Here is a 5,785-nt window from a genome sequence, read left to right as displayed (position 1 = left end):
GACCCAAGGTTAGGAAGAAATGCCCAGGGAAGAAGGTTGAGGTGTGGAATGCCAATGTGGATCATAGATGTGTTGGGAAACCTCACCCAAATACATTTCAAGGCTGTGGAGGTTACAAACAGCTCCGAATAGGTAATTAGGGATTTAACTCTTGAACCTGCATGGGAGTTAGAAGCTGAGCTAGTATGTTGGCTTGGTTAACTGGAGGTAATATAGACCTGGGATCAGTACATTCTTTACTAGCTGAGTAAGGATTCCAGTAAAGAGAATTTAGTTTGGTCATACGAAGTAAAACCTAAACATGGTAAATAAAAGTAAAATTAATTTTAATATGACTTGTTAATTTAGGAGCCTGAAATACTTGGCGAGGATACTCGTGATTAAGAATTCAGCGAAAGAACATCATATTTAGGTATCAAGTGAGCGGGTGATTGTTTTATTTTATAAAGTGTTTTATATATTTAATTCTACATGCTTATGTGTAATGTGATGGAATTTCTTTATTTTGGATGTAACCTATATAAAATTACTGATGAGCACATTTATGTGTGAAATCTAGGGTTTTACATGCATCTTACATATTTAGAATGGAGCTACCTTGGTTTTTACTTTCATTCTGTAGGTTTTATATTTTCAAGGCTTTAAGGACTATCGGCCACTATATCTTCAATTTTACACATAAAAGGGTCTTATTTCTTTTCATGGTTGTGAAGAGGACGAAATTCTGAGCATGATGGACGTGTTCAATGAAAAGTACACATCTGTTTGGTCACCTGTAAAAGTGATTATTTTTTAGGACCAGAAAAAGAATAATGGATCAGAACTGAGCTGAGATGTAGAACCAGCCTACCTGCAATTGTCCCAGGGGTATAAAGAATATTTTAAGATACCAACAAAGATCGATGGACCACACCCTTAAGTGATTAAAGATTCTTTTTTTGTAACAACAACTACCTAGCATAGTTGGTGAGTTCTTGTGTGCAAAAATCCCTTGCTCACTAGAAGGTCTCAAGTTCGAATCTCTTAGTTGCCATTTTTTGGAGACTTTTTTTTGGAATATTTTCTCTCCTACTCATCACTTAAATCAAGGAGGTCGGCCAACTCTTTGTGCGTAAGTTTGAAGAGAGAGAGAAAAAAAGAAGAAAATAAAGGAGGAAAAAAAATAGGAAAAAATCATGGGAAATTCCTCCTACCTTTTCTCTCCTCCACCTCACAAACCTCAAGAGGCTACCCGCGTTTGAAGAAAAGAAAAAATAGGAAAAAAAAAGCAAGAAATAAGAAAATCCTCTACTTCCTATTTTATCTCCCAATCCTCCCTCCACATCACCACAAAATCGTCCAAGGTGGTGGATCCACTTGGACATCCTCCTCTCTCCCCTATTCCTTATAAAAAGGAGTCCACCAGGTGCCTCTCGCTTCCTCTCTACTTCTCTTAGTTTATTTTTAGTTGCTCTCTCTCTCTTTCCCTTTAGTTCTAGTTTTAGTTTTTTTTTTTCTATTAAACACTTTTGTAATGGAGTTTTAATTAATGAATACAAGTTTTTCTTTCATGTTTATGGTTTATGGTATTGTAATTTTAATTCTCTAGTTCAAGGTTTAGATCTAGGTGACAAGGTCCAAGCTTTGAAGCATCTCTGTTCATGTTCAAGTTTCTCTTTCAGATTTGTCTTCTCTAGTATTAGAGATTTCAGATTTGGTTTATTCCAAATCTAGCTTTTAATACTGGTAGTATTTCAAATCTCAATCAAGTTTTCAAGTTCAAGTAAGTAGGCTTCTACAGTTTGTTTTTGCGAAGCAAATCCGATTGCGGATTTCCTTGCTAAGAAGGTTGCAAAATCTGGAAATTCAAAATTTTCGTTGTCCTTCTCGAGGCACATTGTAGAAGATTCGCACAATGATGTTGTGGATAAGTATAGATTTCGCTTCTATTAGGGTGCTGCTTTTTCTCTCTATTGATGGCCATGCCGACGGTAGAGTGATTAAGTTGTCCTAATGGTTATAGCCTGTCCTTTTTCTTTATGGTGTATTTTTCCTTTTGCTTCTTTTAATAAAATCATCCTTTAGGAAAAAAAAATAGGCTTCTACAGTAGTCTTCTCACCCCCCTCTCATTCTTTCTTCTTGCTACCCATTCATTCTTAATTTAGGATTTAAATTTTAGTTTTTACTTTGATGCTTTTCCTTTCTCCCAAGGTTCATGGCTTGATTATGCGTTGGCTTTGCCTCTCTCTAACCATGGAACCATCCTTTTATTTTGATTATTTATATTGCTTCCCTTCCCCCTAAGCCATGTAGAAAAGCCCTTGTAAGAGTACTCTCTGGTTAAGTAGGGAAACTCATATTATTTATGGTGCATCCCTCGGGCTAAGTAGAGATACCTACTTGTGTGCCTCTGTCTAGCTTTTTTTCCTTTTTATTTTATTTATTTACTTTTCAGCACTATTTATTACAATGGTTTTACTTTCAGTTATTTGCTTTTTAATTGCGTGGTTTGAGTATTTAAATTCCTAGATGAGGAATGGTTAAATCATTCAATTTTTAATTTCAATTCCAATTTCTAACTTCCCTAGATGTGTTGGTTAGGATGCTTTTAGATGCATTTGTGTTATGATGGTAGTTAGAAGTAGATCACCATAATCAATCGTTACACTTTTGCATTACTAAAAGAAACCAAAAATAAAGTGACTGCTCTCTGTGTTGGACCAATTAGCTACATTGATCCGTATGCTTGCAGTTACTTTTAAAATTCAAACAAGTTTTTGGCACCATTACCGGGGAGACAATTCTATGTTATTTTTTACTTTTTTTTGATAAATTTGAGTGCTTTGTTTGCTTTGTTTTGTTTTGTTTTTTCTCTTATTGAATTCTTGAGAAGAATAACTTGCAAGAATAGTTGTATCGGTGGAGGTCCCTAAGCTTCACAGTATGATAAAGACAAGTTTCGTCCTGTAGCAGTACCTTAGGAATTGAGCAACCCCAGATCCCTGCCGGTAAGCTCCCAAAAAGCCAAAAAAAAAAAAAAAAAACTTTTCTTTCCATTCTTTTGTGCTTGTCTTATTCTAGTTGTGGCCAGTTTTCTGTTACATGAGTGTTAGGTGGGTACATAATATTAAGAATCGGTTAGAAAGAAGAGATCCAAAAAATAGTGACTCTATACGTTTGCTCTCTTTAAAACCCTTCAATATGGGATACCAACATTAAAAAGCTCCACCAAGATCTCTGAAAGATAGGTTCTACCCTACTATAACAACCCAACCTTCCTGCATAGCTCTACCACAAGCCCAGAGCAATAATTTTGAGCTCAAATCTCAATACATCACTATGTTACCCCATTTTCATGGGCTGACCTCTGAGAATGTATACCTATTTTTAAGGTAATTTGAAAAGATATGTGTTCTAATTAAGATCTAATAGCTTTCTAATGCTGCTGGTAAACTTAGGTTCATCACTTTTGCATTAAAAGACTAAGCTAAGAAGTGATTGTATGGGTTACCCAAAAATTCCATAACCTCATGGGAACAGTTCACAATTATCTTCCTTAAGAAGTTTTTCCCAACTCACAAGACCAATAAGCTTAGAAGTGATATCCTTTAGTTTAGACAAAAGCCTAGTGAATCCTTTTCTAAACTTATGGAGAGATTCAAGGATCTACTCAAAGAATGCCCTCACCATGGCCTAGACTTATGGCATTTATATCAAATAATTTATGACGATATTAATTACCCAACTAAAAAAATGAAAGATTCCATGTGCCCTAAGGGATTCACATCCTTTACAGATGAAGGAAAGATATGAGAATTCTTACTTGACTTAGCTAACAAAACCCGGGAGTGGAAATCAACCCAAGAGAGTAAAAGAACCATAGGTGGGAAAGGATACTTTATGGATGGATTAGTAGCCAAGGAAACCCACTTAAATAGCCTTATCAAAAGGATTGAGGCTATTGTTCCTAGAGAGCCATCATCAGTCAATATGGTTAAGATGTGCAATTGGTGCTAGTCCCCTAGACATGTTATGGAAGAATGTCTCAACACCTCTGGGGGCATTTTCAATGAAAATGTTAATGCCTTATATCAGAATAATCCATATAGTAACACTTATAATCTAGGGTATAGAAATCACCCAAATTTCTCCTAGAACCAGGGAAACTAAGCAAGGCCTTCCAATTTCCATAATCAAGGTCAAACTGGACCCCAAAGGTCTCCCTTTGCACAACAACCTTTTGCCCCAAATACTTTTCCTAGGCCAAATGCAGGACCTCAGGCTAGTCTTCCTAGGCCACCTCTCCTATCATCGTATCAGTAACCCCTTGGGCTTACCAACACTGGAGAGACAAGTAGAGTAAGTGATTTAGAAAAGAATATGACCCTCCTCATGACAAGCCATCAAAATCTTACGAGAGAACTCACCCAAGTTGTCTCAATTTTGCTTGAGAGGGAGAAGGAAACTTTGCCTAGTTAACCAGAGCCTAACCCTAGGCATCTTCATCATGTTAGTTCACAAGCATCTCCTAATGCATTATTGAATGTAGTAAAAGGTCAGACCCAACAAAAGCCCTCTAACCAATGTAATGTTGTTTATGCCCTTAGAAGTGGTAAAGAGTACCAATAGAGTGTTCCTACATCTTCCCCATCTATTACTCCTATTAACTCTCCTTCTATTGAGGACACAAGTGTGCCTCTTGTTGCAGGTTCGTCTGATGAACCTAAAGATTCTTTTGAAACTAAAGATGATTTGGTTGAGAAAATAAAAAATGATTCTTCTGAAAAAGGGCAAATCCCTAACAGGCTTTATGTTCCTCCTATCCCCTTTCCTAATCGGTTGATAAACAAAAAGAAGACTACTTCCATAGACAAAATTTTAGAAGTTTTCAAGAAGGTAGAAGTGAACATCTCTCTTTTGGATGCCATATCCCAGATCCCCACCTATGCAAAGGTCCTAAAAGATTTGTGTACTCACAAATATTTCACTAATATGCCCAAAAAGGCATTCTTGATAAGTAACATTAGTTCCATAATTACTCAGCCTATATCAGCCAAGTATAAGAATCCAGGGAGCCCTATCATAGCTTGTTGCCGTAGGCAACACCTACATTGGGCATGTCTTACTTGACCTTGGTGCAAGTGTAAATCTTTTGCCTTACCATGTGTACAAGCAACTAGGATTGGGAGCATAAAATGCCATTGGAAATACTCTTTAGTTGGCAGATAGGTCTGTTAAGACTCTTAAAGGGATGGTTAAGGATGTCTTATTAAAGGTGGGAGAATTTATTTTTCTAGTTGATTTCATTGTGGTAGATACCAAGCCCTTCTCAATCAAGGATGAGATCCCAATAATTCTCGGAAGACCATTCTTGGCTACCAGTAATGCATTAATCAATTATCAGAATGGTTTTCTAAGGTTATCTTTTGGCAATCAAGCTGTTGAGTTTAACATGTTTAGGATATACAAGCAACCACATATAGAAGAAGAGATCAATATGCTTGTGGATTTTCTGGATTTTTCTGATGATTTAATTACTAACTTTGATATTGATTTTGATTCAGAATTCCAAGAGTGTATGGATGAGTTAGATGATGATAGTGAAAATTTCTTTTCTGAAGTCTTGAGTCTTCACATACTTGTGGAACCCTTAGAACCCCTTTCCAATTCCATTCCCAAATCTTCCATAGCTGAACCCCCAAAGCTAGATCTTAAGGAGTTGCCATATAATTTGAGGTATGCTTTCCTATAGCCTGACCAGACTCTTCCAGTAGTAATTTTTTCAAATTTTACTTCTAATCAGGA

General features: G+C 36.5%; 1 non-coding gene across 1 annotated transcript; it reads right to left on the bottom strand.

Moving 5' to 3' along the window:
- Positions 1 to 3,568: 3,568 nt before the first annotated feature.
- On the bottom strand, positions 3,569 to 3,675 carry LOC122087811. Its single transcript, XR_006142876.1, has one exon. It is a non-coding gene; the product is annotated as a small nucleolar RNA R71 (small nucleolar RNA).
- Positions 3,676 to 5,785: the final 2,110 nt, after the last annotated feature.

Source organism: Macadamia integrifolia, chromosome 8 (assembly GCF_013358625.1).
Source record: "Macadamia integrifolia cultivar HAES 741 chromosome 8, SCU_Mint_v3, whole genome shotgun sequence".
Classification (NCBI taxonomy): Eukaryota; Viridiplantae; Streptophyta; class Magnoliopsida; order Proteales; family Proteaceae; genus Macadamia; species Macadamia integrifolia.
This window is presented reverse-complemented; position numbering and strand designations above follow the sequence as displayed.